Source organism: Littorina saxatilis, linkage group LG8 (genome assembly GCF_037325665.1).
Source record: "Littorina saxatilis isolate snail1 linkage group LG8, US_GU_Lsax_2.0, whole genome shotgun sequence".
Taxonomy (NCBI): domain Eukaryota; kingdom Metazoa; phylum Mollusca; class Gastropoda; order Littorinimorpha; family Littorinidae; genus Littorina; species Littorina saxatilis.
The window spans coordinates 27,362,219-27,377,888 of NC_090252.1; the positions used below are offsets into that span (position 1 = coordinate 27,362,219).

At 45.3% G+C, this 15,670-nt stretch overlaps 1 protein-coding gene across 10 annotated transcripts in view; it reads left to right on the top strand.

Moving 5' to 3' along the window:
- The window catches only part of LOC138973189 (hypoxia up-regulated protein 1-like), a 77,864-nt gene that overhangs the window by 42,433 nt on the left and 19,761 nt on the right, over window positions 1-15,670 (top strand). The gene's annotated exons all lie outside the window — the stretch shown is intronic.

Consider the following 15,670-nt stretch of genomic DNA (forward strand, 5'->3'; position numbering starts at 1 on the left):
GCTCTGTGGTTTCCAGATCTTCGCGGTCTCACCCACGTAGACCCTCTACCTCTGGATCTGGACGGGGGAGGTCTGCTCCAGCCTCGATCATGCCTCCCTCATCCACGTCCAGAGAGTCTGTGCTTGACCGCATGGCTCTTGTGCGCTCCAAACTGCTTGCACTAGGATTGCACAAGAGTTCAGTAGAGTTTTTCTTGAACGCTAAGAGGCGATCAACTAATCAGCTCTACGACTTACGCTGGAGAGCTTGGGCCACCTTCGCCTTGTCCAAGGGGATAAAGCCGCTTTATCCCTCAACACAGGACTTGGCCAACTTCCTGGTGGAAGTGTATCAAAAGAAGAGTCTTTCTTCTAAGACTCTTCTTGGATACAGACCTGCCATCGCTTCCACGATTGCGGCCGCTACTGGTCGCAGACCTGAACACTTGATCAGGTCCTCCCTCATCGCTAATGTCCTTTCGGGTATTAGCAATGCAGCGGTGTCTAAACCTCGGGTTTCATTTCCCAAGGGGGATGTTTTTCTGGTCCTCAAACTCCTGCGTAGCAATGAGTTTGAACCCCTGGCAGGCATCAGTATCAAGTTGCTGATTTTTAAGACTAATTGTTCCTCATCGCTTTAGCCACTTGCCGTAGACTCAGTGGTATTCAAGCTTTGAGTGGCCTGGACTTTGACATTGAGTTCACCACACAGCAGTGGTTGCCAGCATGGTCACGTCAGTCTAAGGTATGTTTCTTGGGTATATTTTCTTGTACGGTAGTACTGTTCGAAAATTGCCTGGGTATCTTAATCCTTGGATTTAAGTGATTTTGATTAAGGAGTTTAATACTCTACATATCACCCTCACACCACTCTGGTATTCTGTGCAAGAATAGTACTGTCGAGGTAAGTGTTATATTGACTGTAAGGCTTCTTTTTAAGCCTACTGTCTATATATGATACTTACCGAGACAGTACTATACTGTTCAAATAAAGAAACGCATAGTTGCTACTTGCCAAATTTGTTTTATTTTTCGAAAAAATTAACAGAAAATCCAATATTTAGATTATTTGTTTGAAATTTGGTATGGACACAGTTGAATGCACACACAGTTCATTTGCATCTTCAAATCAATCAGTTAATCAATACGATTGGGTGCCGAGGCTGTCAAGTCAGTAGGGGGTGTGACTGCCTTGAGCAGCAACAACTGCCTGGCACCTTCTGGGCATGGACTGGATCAGATGCCGGATATCTTGCTGTGGGATGGTGTCCCACTCCTCCTGAAGTGCCTGCAATAGATCGCGGTGATTTGCCGGCGCTTCTTCTCGCCTGCGCACACGTCTGTCCAATTCATCCCAGAGGTGTTCTATCGGGTTCATGTCTGGCGACATGGATGGCCAGGGAAGCACCTGGACATGGTGGTCGGTGAGGAACTGGGTGGTGAGTCGTGCTGTGTGCGGGCGAGCGTTGTCCTGTTGGAATATGGCATCCTGGTCAGCCAGAAGAGGAAGGGCGTGTGGGCGTAGAATTTCCTCCACGTATCGCTGGGCAGTTATGCGCCCTTGGACGTGCACCAGGGTGCTCCTTCCAGCGGTATTGATCGCCCCCCACACCATGACGCCTCCACCACCATGAACGGGTGCCTCATCCACAGTTGGGCGCGTAACGTTCGTTTACTCTCCGGTAGACCCTCCTCCGACCATCATGTCGCTGGAGCAGGAAGTAGGACTCGTTGCTGAACCACACGTGTCTCCAGTGATTCCGGACGGTCCAGCGAAGGTGCTGGTTGCCCCACTGCACTCGGTTCTGGCAATGGCGGCGGGTGAGGACAGCTCCTCTGTGAGGTCTGCGAGCTCTCAAACCAGCTTCATGCAGGCGGTTCCGCACGGTCTGGTCCGATAATCGGTGTGGCCCGGGGAGAGCCTGGACAGAAGATGAGGCCGACAGGAAACGATTCCGGAGGTGGCGGAGCCGTATGAAGCGGTCGTGAGCAGCAGTTGTCGCCCTTGGTCTTCCCGCTCGTGGCAAGTCAGCAACGGAGCCAGTGGCTTGAAACCTGACCCACAGTCTACTGATGGTGCTCTGGGACACGTGGAAGTGCCTGGCGATTGCACTTTGACTTTGGCCTGCTTGTAAACGACCCAATGCAATTTGGCGGTCTTCTCTGCTCAATCGGGCCATCTTTCGTCGCTGAATTGTCGTCTGATTTCTTTGTGGCGAACAATCCGCTTTTATGGGTTTTGGAAGACATGGTGAGAGCTCAATATTCCCCGAGTTTCACGAGATTAAACTGAAGCATGACGAGTGGTCATGCCAAATGAGCAATTTTGACATTGTAGCCACCGATAACGCATGCGTCACGTGCAGAGCTCACTTGTGGCAATGGACGAAAGGTCGACGACCAGATAAACATTTTCTGCAGTTTGGTGGATATCCTTGTAGCCATATAACTAAATTAACCAAATATTACAAGCTATGCGTTTCTTTTTTTGAACAGTATATTAGAGTTTCCCTCCCGCCTCCCCTCTTGATATGTTATGGGCTTTTTGAGGGTCTGCAGCTCATAAAGAAAGAGGACGCGCCACCTACATCCTGTAAGGGGGAAGCACTCGGACAGTGCTTGGGATCCACGGTGGCGCATGGTTATGGGAGATAATTGTACCCACTCAGCGTTTTGTCCAATTTTTTCGGCCTATAATAGATAATGTGCAAGAATAGTACTGTCTCGGTAAGTATCATAAATTATAGACAGTAGGCTTAAAAAGAAGCCTTACATTTTCTCTAAAGTTTTTGAGATTTAATACCTCACCTATATATGATATATAGGGCAAAGTAAGCCCCATCTTTTGATACCTGTTTGGTTTACCTTGCTTCAAGGTCAAGGTCACAGGAGCTCTTCAAAGTTGGATTGTATACATATTTTGAAGTGACCTTGACCCTGAACTATGGAAGATAACTGTTTCAAACTTAAAAATTATGTGGGGCACATGTTATGCTTTCATCATGAGACACATTTGGTCACATATGATCAAGGTCAAGGTCACTTTGACCCTTATGAAATGTGACCAAAATAAGGTAGTGAACCACTAAAAGTGACCATATCTCATGGTAGAAAGAGCCAATAAGCACCATTGTACTTCCTATGTCTTGAATTAACAGCTTTGTGTTGCATGACCTTGGATGACCTTGACCTTGGGTCAAGGTCACATGTATTTTGGTAGGAAAAATGTGTAAAGCAGTTCTTAGTGTATGATGTCATTGCTAGGTTTAGTTATTTGACCTTGACTCTGAAGGTCAAGGTCATGTAAAGGTCAAGGTCAAGCATGTGAGTCGTATGGGCTTTGCCTTTCTTGTTTACCTGAATATTGGCAGCATTGTTGGCTTGTTTTTGGACTTAAAATTTTTTTTTCCAAAATTTGTTTGTGAGTTGTTTTTGGCATGGCCGACAATGCGAACGGGAAGAGGTCAACGCCTAAACAAGTAGCTGCTTCGCCCTCTCCCGTAAGGAAAAGTTCTAGAAGATCTAAATCGCACGGCGATACGCCCGTGTCTCTTTCGGGTTCGGAATCTAAGAAATGTAGTGATGTTGTTGTTGACTTGCCCGGAGCTTCCGGTTCGTCGGCTGAGCCTACGGAGAAGCCCGTGCTCGGTGGTAAGCATGTTGTAGGGGATGTCTCGCCTGTAGTTTCTGGGCTTGCATCCGTGGCTCTTTGCTTTTGACTTTAAGCTCACAGGTTTCGGCTTTGGCGGCTGAAGTTTCGTCAACAAAGGCAGAGCTACGTGCGCTTCCGGCAGGTGTTGGGGGTGCTTCGTCGCTAGCCAGTGTTTGTTTGCCTCCCTCTGCGACTGTTACGAGGGCGGATGTGCATGCGTCTCAGGATGGGATCTCTCAGTTTCCGGCGCCTGATGGGTCTCCGGCTGGTGTCCGGTCTTCCTCACAAGGTATGTGGACTACACGAGTAGCTGGGTTCTCCAGCGAAAGTGTAGAGCGTTGTCTTGAGAAAGTAGCCTCTGGTGAAAGCCCAGGTGAAAGCTCTGAACCATCTGCTGACATCGGCCGCTTAGTCGGTTCGTCAGTGGGTGCTAGGGGCCCTGACAAGCGAACAGATGTTCCTATGCTTCCCGCCACGTCAGTAGACAGTGGCCAGTTTGTAAGACTTCCGCTTCCGCCCAGTGGGCAGGAAGTTGGTGGTAGTAGGGCTGGTTCCGGGCTTGACTCTGTTAGTCAGTGCGGTGACCAGCCTCCGGAGTGCACGGAAGAGCACGACGGCTACCTGGATGATGGTGCCGCCTCTCAGGCTGAAGGTACTGGATTCTTTTTGCCGCGAAGGCTGTCAGATGCGGTGGCTTTGGCAGCTGGAGTGGCTTCGAAATATTTTGAGGAGGAAGTGGCGGTCAACAAATCTCAGTTCGTCCAACCTCCTTCCGCCTTGGGGGATTTTCGGAGTGCTAAGGAACCAAAGAGTTCGTTCCGGTTCCGGGAGTCCCCTTTGGTGGCGGTCAAAATGTCGAAGGTCTTTTTGCACACGTGCAAATTCCGCTGCCTTTCCGCTGTTGTCACAGCATGGTGAGGCTCCGGATGTGGTTGGCCCTTGGTTGGCTGAAGCGGGGCAACATGTTCCTAGTTTCGTTCTTACAAAGAACTCTAAACTTGTGGTTCAGCCTGTCAGCTTACTTGACTCGTTTGCTTTGTCTAAATCAGTTCTTCTGGTGACACCGGAACTGGTTTCATTGCGGAAAGATGGTTATAGCAAGGAGAGAGCAGTCCCTTACACGGAGTCTGCACTTCTTGCTTTGGAGGAAACGGGAAGATCTTTGCTCGAGTTGTCTTCCGTTTCTAGTTCTTTGCAACGCTCATTGTCAAGGTCTATCGCTTCCTCTTTGGACCCTTTTGAGTTCCGTTACGACGCCTCTCCTGAGGATGTGACAACTTTATTGGCGACGCTAGCCAAGGTCTCTCAGGAACAAATGAGCTTGTCAGCCAGGCTTTATGCGCACGCTGTGCATTCCCGCAGATCTGCCTTTTTGGCAGGTTCAAAGATCCGAGACAAAGGTACCATTGACGTCCTTAAGGTCTCTCCGTTTACGGAAGGTTCGCTGCTGGGTCCCTCCTCTCTGGACGCTTTACAGAAAGAAACCCAGGATGCAAGGGATCTGGCTATTGCGAGGATTTCTCACCAAGGCTTTCAAAAGGCTCAGAGCAAGCCTACCTCCCAGAATAAGGCTCAGCCTTCTTCGTCTGGGGGGGGGGGGGGGGGGAAGATGCAAAGCCAGTCCACCTCTTTTCGGGGTAGGGGGCGAGGCGCGCCTTATCAGAAAAGAGGCTCCTTTGGGGGTTCTCGGGGGTCGGGGCACAAGCCTCACCCCCAATGAGGGTCTCCCGAACCACTATTCCCTGTAACCCCCACCTTTCTGGTGGCGGGTGGCCCCTCCAGGGTCTTTGCCTCCTGGACACGCTTGGTGTCCAGCAGGTGGATTTTGGGAATAGTGAGTTCGGGATTCCGTCTCCTCTGGGCAGAGGAGAAGGCACCTCTGTCCAGGATACCGCCGCCTTTCAGATATCCTGCCGATCCGGAAGCCAAGTCAGCTGTTCAGACAGAAGTGGCTTCCCTCCTTTTGAAAGGGGCAGTAGAGGAAGTTCGGGATCGAGAGTCCCTCGGCTTTTACGGCAGGCTGTTTGTTGTACCCAAGGCCTCAGGGGCTTGGAGGCCTGTTCTGGACCTGTCAATCTTGAACAAGTATCTGAGGGTTGTCAAGTTTGTTATGGAGACTCCTCTCTCTGTAAGGGAGGCTCTGCGCCCAGGGGATTGGGCCACGTCGGTGGATCTCACCGACGCGTACTTTCATGTGCTCATGCATGTCCAAGACAGGAAATGGCTGCGGTTCATTTGGGGAGAGAAAGTGTTTCAGTTTCGAGCACTCCCCTTCGGACTTTCCCTCGCCCCCTGGATCTTCACAATGGTCGTTCGCCAGCTTTGCTCCCTTGTGAGACAAGAGGGGGTGCGCCTACGGGCGTATTTGGACGACTGGTTGATTGTGCATCAGGATCAGGTCATGTGCAGAACTCACACGGAGAGGGTCCTCAGCCTGGCAGGTCAACTGGGCTTCACAGCCAATCTGGTGAAATCGGAGTTGGAACCGTCCCAGCGTTTCACGTACCTGGGTATGGATTTCGATACTCGGGATTGGTTGGTCCGCCCGTCTCAAAAGAGGGTGGACAAATTACAGGACTTGATTCGCTTGTTGAACGGAAAGAACATGTCCACGGCTCGGGAGTTGTACTCTCTCTTGGGACAAATGGAATCAATGGCTCCTCTAGTTCCTCTTGGCAGAGTACACAAGAGGCCGTTTCAGGCGGCTTTGCAGAGGCAGTGGGACCAAGCCTCCCAAAACTGGAACGTTCGCATAGAACTGGGAAGTTGGTTCAGCAACACTACGAGTGTTTGGCTTCTCCCTTGGGTCTCTCAGGGTGTTCCGATTGCCCCTCCGGCTCCGGACAACATTCTGGTAACAGATGCATCCATGACAGGCTGGGATGCTCATTTGGCGGACCAGACAGCCTCCGGTCTTTGGGATTTCTCTCTAGCTTCTCAGCACATAAACGTGCTGGAAATGGAGGCTGTGTCTCTGGGTTTACGGTCCTTCCTGCCCGTTCTGGGGAACAGTCATGTTCAGGTCCACACGGACAATACAACTGTGGCGGCTTACATAAACCGCCAGAGGGGCACACGCTCGCAGAAGTTGTCAGAGAGCGCTTGCCGTCTGCTGATTTGGTGCGACTCGCACAACATACTTCTCTCTGCAAAGTATCTGAAGGGCACACTCAATGTGTTGGCAGATGCCCTCAGCCGAGGGGACAAGGTTCTGCATTCAGAATGGACCCTTTCTCACCAGGCGTTGGACCGTCTTTGGGTTCAAGTAGACAAGCCTTGCATAGATCTGTTTGCAACGAGATTCTCGACCAGGCTTCCCCTGTTCGTCTCACCGTTCCCGGACCCTCTGGCGTGGGCGATGAGCGCGCTGGACTTGGATTGGGCAAATCTAGCAGCTTATGCGTTTCCTCCGTTTTGCCTTCCAGGGAAGGTAATAAGGAAAGTGGATTTGGAAAGACCAGCGCTGGTACTGGTGGCTCCTCTTTGGCCCAGCCAGCACTGGTACCCCGATCTTCTGCGGTTGGCAGTGCGCCCTCCCATTCCTCTCGGCGTTTGAAGGGGCGACCTGTTACAGCCCCGGTCAGGGGTCCCGCACGAGAATCCGCAAGCGTTCAATCAATCAATATGAAGCTTATATAGCGCGTATTCCGTGGGTACAGTTCTAAGCGCTTGTCGAAGAGTTGTCAACACAGGACTAACAAAGAAACTAACATCTTCAGGCGGACGCGAACCCTATCACACACTAGCAAACCCTGGTAAACAAGCAGCTCCACGGCTGGATATTGTCAGAGACGCTCTGCTTAGTGCCGGGGCCTCAGCCTCAACGCTGAGACTGGTTCAGAAAGCACACAGAGAATCGACTAGCTCTGTGTACTCTTCACATTGGGCTGCATGGTCGAAGTGGTGTTCTGAGAACGGAGTTATTCACATTTCTTCTAGATCCATGCAAGTAGCTAATCACCTTTCGTGGTTGGCTGGTCAGGGAGTCTCTCCTTCTTCACTGCGAGTCAGAAGATCCGCGATTTCTTCCACTCTTAGGCAACTTGGTCGCAAGATCACGCTAGATGGGGTTATTTCGAGCGTGCTTAAGGGCGCTTCCCTTGACACGGCTCTCTCAAAGTCACAGCTCCCTTGCCTGGGATCTGTTTTTGGTTCTTCGTTTCCTTGTGTCGGAAGATTTTGAGCCTCTCCGGTTGGCTAGTTTAGCTAATTTGACGAGAAAAACTTCCCGCAGTGGGGCACTGCGGTTATGAAATTAAAGGCCCCTTCTGTTTTTGGAACCGCAGGAGCTTTCTAGTTTGCTGTTAGGTAGATTTTTGGTTCCTCTTTCCTGTCATGCTCTCTTTTTCTTCATGAATTCTTTTCTTTTTTCTGCCTTCTTGCTCATTCACCTGTATTTTTTCCAAAAATCTCTTCTCTTGCCGCTTGTCTCGCGATTCATGTATAGTTTAATCTGTTAGTGTTCTGATGTAAGTCCAGCAGTAGATAGGTTAAGCCTATTTTAACATACTGGAAACTGGTAATCTTCCAGTAGGTATTAATTTAGTTTTACTAAAGCCTGCTGGGACACAAGTAATGGGTTAGTGCATTTGTAAACAGGAATCGCTTGACAAGTGGCCCCCTTCATCCCCCCCTTCCTCGTCCTGATATGGCTCTGCGTAGTCGGCTGGACGTTAAGCAACAAATAAACAAACAAACAAACAAACGAGAAAAACTTTGTTTCTGGTTTTGCTTGCCACAGCTAGGCGCGGTAGCGAAGTTCATGCTCTTTCTGGCCTTGCTAAAGATATTTCTCTGGAGAGAGATGGCTCCTACTCCTTGAAATTCAGTCCAAATTTTCTTGCTAAAAATCAAAAGCCTGATCAACCTTCTCCTCGCATTCGTATTCCCCCCTTGAGCGATATTCTCGCTCCTGGAGACCCTGATCTGTCAAATTTAGGTCTACGCCAATTCGCTCAGAAACTCAGAAATTATTGTTCATTTCCCTCAACACGGTGCGTGGGAAAGATATATCGAAGGTGACCTTGACTAAGTGGGTGTCAATGACCATTAAGCAAGCCTATGCATGGTGGCAGAGCCAATCAGGCGACGTCAGGGCGGTGTTTCCGCTCACAACAGCCAGGACTCACGAAGCTAGAGCTTGGGCGTCTTCTTTGGCTGTACTTCGCTCAGGGCGCCTATCAGAGGTCTTGGCAGCGGCTTATTGGAAATCTGAAGATGTTTTCATTAATTTTTACCTGAGGGATATTGCTGCAAGGCGGCAAGATGGCAGTTCGGCTTTGCCGGCTCTTGTGGCTGCAGGACAGGTCCTGCGGTCTTAAGGCGAGACCGGGCAGGCAAAATGAGTTATTTTTGGTCTCATACACCTTTTTGGGGTTGTTGCATTTTTCACACCTTTGAACATCCTGGAATGCATTCAATAATCTGCTTTTTTCATTTTAGACATGTATTCATGTAAATAAAACCATTTTCAAACCGATGTTTTGTTGTTTTTGTCTGTGTTTTATCGAAAAAATCGAAAAAATGGTCTACTTTGGATACTCCGTGCTGGTAAATGTGCGCATATGACATGACCCTTCGCTGTTCAAACTGTGTGGAAATTTCCGTTCTTCAAGATGACGTCATCACCGTTGGAGAATTTCCGTTGACATAGGCACAAAGAGAGAGAATCCGTTCCAACCGAAACCCCGGAATTAATATATGCAAATATATGTAGGTCAAAGGCATTTGGCGCAAGCGCAGTAGACAACTTATCAGTCCCCCGGTGTCAACAAATCCATAACTTTTTCACCGATTCAGCAGCATTTTTCAAGGTTTTGAGCTGCGGAGAACAACCCTAACATTGGAAATGTTCGGCATAGTGGCAAGAAATATCAGAGAAAGATGAACCAGCAGCAGCGAACAGTAGAAGGAAGTAACAACACTCCGAAATGAACCAACATGATCGTATTGAAGCAGACGACATTCTAAGATTCTTGACTCGACGAGGTGGGTTTTGCTTCTTTCTCTTTTCGATCTTGTTTGTTTGACAACGTGATTTATTGCACATTGTTATGTTGTTGTTGTTGTTGTAAGAATGTGTTAGGGTTTGCAGGTAAATGATAAACAGTTTGTGTCTGAAGTATTTTGCGGGTTTCTTGATCCAATTTACTGACCATGCCGCTCGCCGCACCCCCCCCCCCCCCTCCCTCCCTCGATCATCTCTGTGATATCGTCTTCACAACCCCTATTTTATTGTTCTTCGCTGGCCAATCCTTGAGAGCTTACTATGGTGTAACATGTCATCATTATTCTTTGTCTGGGGTCAAACTGAGAAGCAGCATCTGAGCGATGTACGACTGACACAGTTTCTGTTTCTGGTCATTGACCGTAGGAAAATAAGTACCCTACTATGGAGCGTTCTCTAATTCTAAAGGATTGGTTTACACCAGCATGGCTGACCAACCTATCATTGACAGCAATATTGTTGTCAAATCTTTTCCATTAACTAAGGAATAAAAAAATAGATCCAATTTACTTCACCAAAGAAAAAAAAGAGTTAAACTAAAGGACTGGGGATGCAACTCATGAATCAAAAGCATAAAGATCACCTGCAAACAGTGCTAGGTTTAGGAAATCTGAAAATGTATACACACACACAGAACACACACACACACACACACAAAACAGACAACAGACAAGAAACAAGCAAATACATAGCAAGTGTGATGAAATAAATTTATTTTAAAAGAAAAATATGAAAAGAAAGAAAGAAAGAAAGAAAATAATTCAGCTAGTTTCAGTATTAGTTCCTGTGTGTATGTGATTGTGTGGTTACTCAAATCCCATAGTAAACTTGACATGTACATTTTGTGATAGGGGCCGGTATGTATATATATATGGGATAACCTTCTGTGAGGTTTAGTGTGTGACAGGGTGAGAATACTTTGATTTCTTTTGCTTTTTCGTGGCTGCTTTTATTTTCAATTATTTATCATTATATATATTAAAACATACACTTTTTTGTCATTAAGTTGTGTGTGTTTGGGTATTAATAAGTAGTGCAAATCCACATGTAATGAGTATGAGTCACTGTTAAATTAATGAATGTCTTTTGTGTGTGTGTGTGTGTGTGTGTGTGTGTGTGTGTGTGTGTGTGTGTGTGTGTGTGTGTGTTCGTCAACCGACATATGTGGGTACGAGCCGCTGAGGTGGTTGTAAGAAAACCCGCCTGGTTCAGTGGTTCGGGGCTGATTGGGATTTCTGATTTACCGGCCTAGCCAAAAAGTTGAGGTACACCCCATGTAACATGGTCATTTGCAAAATAAAGTACAAGCACTTGTTGACGTTTATATTGAGTCTTAAAATTTGCAGCTTATTACAAACAAAAACCATGGACAGTTGTATCAAATATTAAATCAGTGTTTGTGTATTTATTAGGTTGGAGCAAGGGGAGAGCCAGTCCTCCTGTGGTGGCAGCGAGGAGAAAGATTGACCTGATGGAAAAGTTTGCTAAACCGGAACTACCCTCTTCCACAGCAGAAACATCAGCTTTGCCATCTTCTGACCAACCATAAGAAGATACAGATACTTTGCCATCTTCTGACCCATCACAAGCAGATATGGATACTGGTACTGTGCAACGTCACTCCGCTGACATGTGTTGGGCTTTTGTCAACATTGATCAGCTCAATCTATTGCTGAAAGGTCTATATCCTGTACTGAATGCTTGTCTGATAGCAGTCTGATTATGAAAGAAGGTGATGCATCAGCCCAAGGATTTGCACAGGCCCTGCATCTGGAGTGCATATGAGTGTCCATTCAAGTCTGCAGTTGTTTACTCTTCTCCCGGTGTTTGCAACGCTTCGGGTGGTAAAGTTGCATTTAAAATAATCCGCGTATGACCATGTTGGTACATGGAAAGGGACATTCAGCTTTACAGAAATTTGCTGCAGTGTTAGGATTGAGCACAGAAATACTGTAATTAAAATGTTGCAACTTTTGAATGGCTTGATAGCTTTGTTCCATTTGTGTATATATAATTATGTAATGCTGTTGATGATTTGTGAAGCATCATTTCTATGCAATGGAATAAGAAATCAGTGCATCCGTTGGGTTTTTATGAGTCTGACAGTTTGGTTCTGATCAATATTTTCATATCAGCACAAACACAGATAATTGACTTTTTTAATGTTTTCATATGATTTTTTTTTAAACAAAAAAAATCTGATAATTTGATTATCAAATCATTTCTCCTTCATAGTTAAAGTGTTATTCTGGTTAAAAAAAAACCACCCCATTAATTCAAGCTCTACTGTGGTACTAGTTTACCGGGGTACTAGTGAGACTCTTTTACATGCTGTTTTCTCTACATGTAATTTGAGACAAAATGTGGTAATTAAAATGTTGTAACTTTTGAATGGCTAGATGGATTTGTTCCAATTTTGTATATGTTGTTTATGATTTGTGAAGCACCATTTCTGTGCATGGAATAAGAATACAGTGGATTCCTTGTGTTTTTATGAGTCCGACAGTTTCGTTTTGATTCATATCTGCACTATGCATAGATGAGTTTTTGAGTCACTTGAGAAAAAGTGACTCTATGTAATCGGTCAGTGTTAGTCTGTCCGGCCGGCCGGCCGGCCGGCCGGCCGGCCGGCCGGCCGTCCGGCCGGCCAACCGTCCGTAGACACCACCTTAACGTTGGACTTTTCTCGGAAACTATCAAAGCGATCCGGCTCATATTTTGTTTAGTCGTGACCTCCAATGACCTCTACACTTTAACGATGGTTTCGTTGACCTTTGACCTTTTTCAAGGTCACAGGTCAGCGTCAAAGGAAAAATTAGACATTTTATATCTTTGACAAAGTTCATCGGATGTGATTGAAACTTTGTAGGATTATTCTTTACATCAAAGTATTTACATCTGTAGCCTTTTACGAACGTTATCAGAAAAACAAGGGAGATAACTAGCCTTTTCTGTTCGGCAACACACAACTTAACGTTGGGCTTTTCTCGGAAACTATAAAAGTGACCGGGCTCAAATTTTATGTGAACGTGACTCCCAGTGACCTCTACACTTTGACGTCTGCTTTGGTGACCTTTGACCTTTTTCAAGGTCACAGGTATGTCTTGAAGGAAAAAAATTGAAATATCATATCTCTGAAACTATTCATCGGATTTGATTCAAACTTTATAGGATTATTCTTTACATCAAATTATTTACATCTGTATTGTGTTGTGAATAGCAATTTCTTCCTGTCCATCTGATGCCTCATATAATATTCAGAACTGCGAAAGTGACTCGATCGAGCGTTTGCTCTTCTTGTTAAATGATTTTTTTTTAAAAGTCCGGATAATTTGATCGTCAAATCATTTCTCCATCATAGTAAAGTGGTTATTCTTATAAAAACATATCAATTCAGGCTGCACTGTGCTACTTGTTTGAGGTACTGGTTGGAATCTTTCAAATGCTGTTTTCTCTGAATGTAATTTTCAGACAAACATCTGTAATTAAAATGTTGCAACTTTTGAATGGCTTGATGGATTTGTTTCATTTTTGTTTATGTTGTTTATGATTTGTAAAGCGTCAGTTTTGTGTATGGAATAAGAGTTAAGTGCATTGGTTGGGTTTTTATGAGTCTGACAGTTTGGTTCTGATTCATGTTTTCATATCGGTACAAACAAAGATGGTTGTTTTCATATGATGTATATAAAAAAATCCTGATAATTTGATTGTCAAATCCTTTTCCCTACATAGTAAAGTGGTCATTCTGATAAAAACATATGAATTCAGGGTGCACTGTGCTACTTGTTTTTTTATGTACTGGTTCAAATCTTTAAAATGCTGTTTTCTCTGAATGTAATTTTCAGACAAAACGCTACAATTAAAATGTTGCAACTTTTGAAAGGCTTGATGGATTTGTTCAGTTTTTGTATATGTTGTTTATGAGTTGTACAGCATCAGTTCTGTGCATGGAATAAGAGTTCAGTGCATTGGTTGGGTTTTTATGAGTCTGACAGTTAGGATCTCATGTATTTTTCTTATCAGAACTGAACCGGTAACTGAAAATGCTAAATTAAAATAATATATTGCTCAGAAATGCTTTTCGATGCACAGAATTATTAAACACACACATATTGCTGCAAAGAAGAAAAATTGGATCAAAACATGCACTGGTTCACAAACTGCAGCATTTTAAAAAAAGCACATTTTATAACGTTTTTCTCACATTTTGGTGAATAAAACCCCCCAAAATTGCTTTACACTCAAAATTTAAAATGGTTTCCCTTAATTAAGTTATTCTGCTTGCAAAAATCAAACAAGCAGCAAACTGTTTCCAAAATAAAAATAAAAAGTGCTTGCCTACCCTGTCTCCCCTTAAGTTGGTAAGTACCCTCCTCCTATAGTAGCAATCTGCTATATGTGAGTTAGGTAAGATATGTAATTTAATTAAAAATTTTAATAATAAATTTTCATTTGATTAATATACTTACCCAACTCACATCGTTTATTCCCTCCCGCCTCCCCGCTGTGGGGGGTATGGGGGTCTAAAAAAGTAGTGAGTTGGGCTTCGTGTAGAATGACAAGATGGCGGCATATGCGCGCGCATATGGAAGGCAGCCTCCCTTACGGGCGGGCCTATAGAGACCCTTACGGGTCTCGGTCACTCTTTTTTAGAGGCGTCTTCCTTGTTACTAAGGGGACGCGTACAGCGGTATCAGCACTGAACTATGGGTTAATTGCTATATGTGAGTTGGGTAAGTATATTAATCAAATGAAAATTTATTACTAAAATTTTTGATTTTGTGTCCCTGCCCTATATGATGGTAAAACAAGGTGTGTGAGGAATAGCAAGCAGCAGTATTGATGTGTAGCATAGCATTAGGGAATGTGGTTGCTCTGGAGGAATAAAGACAGGGACCACATTTATCAAAAGCATAGATACGGAGACAGATTTTCAAAGGTGCGTAGTAAATGTGAGGTGTTGTCTGAAACTGTAGTGGCATTTTATTTTTCGATTGAAGAAAGGGCATATTTTCCGATCTCCATTCTGATACCGGCAACATTGTGTGTTTTGATAAAACTTTATGGCGCTTGTGGAGCATTATACATCATTGTGCTGTTTTTATGTACAAAAGTTGCCATCAAGAATTCTGGATTTTGAAAATATTTTTATGGACAAGTTTATGGATTTTGATATAGAAAAGGGAGGTGGAAAATTTTTTAGATGTGTAGATTATTGTGCATTTCCTTGCATGTAGTGGCTTCATATTGTGTTAAAAATCACTGAAGGTATCTGATTTTCTCTGTGCTCTGCTCATAGCTGCCAACCCTCCCTAGAAAACCGGGAAATTCCCGATTTTATGTCCAGTCCTGGATTTTCCCGAATAGTGCAAAAGTTTCCCGATTAAATTTTTTTCGAGTATAGTTATATAATGACTGGAGTGTATTTTCAAGCGCCTGTACTCGGCGTAGTTTCACTTCTGAAATCTCGTTCAGCGCGAGGCTTCGTCACACAAACGCTGTGATCAAAATCAAAACTAAACGAGAATAGGCGAGATTTGTGGCTAGCGCATGCGCTTCAGTCGAATGTGGATGAGAAGCAGAAGAAGAAGCAGCAGCAGACGACCACAAAATGAAGAAAACAACGGTCCAGCAGCCGAAAGTCGGCCCGAAAGTTCTTGTAAAATTTCAAAAGAGTTACAGACAAGAGTATGACTTCATCTCTGAATCGACAAGACGCGGCATACATTTCGCGTTTTGCACCAAGTGCCGCGAAGATATCAGCATCGGACATGGAGGCCGGGGGGATATTGAAGCTCATTCAAGAACAGCAAAACATGAACGGAACCGGGGGACAGCCGTCGAGAAGACGAGAAAGATTACCCAACTGTTCGCTTCAGACGTCGATGTTCGAACTATGAACGCTGATCCGTGCCAGTTATGCTGTTGTGAACTGTGATGGCAACAGCAATCTCCTTCATACCCCTGGAAGGTGTAGTGTAGCGCCAAGACGCTCATTCCTCCCTATTTTTATCTGGGAAAAGTTGGCAGCT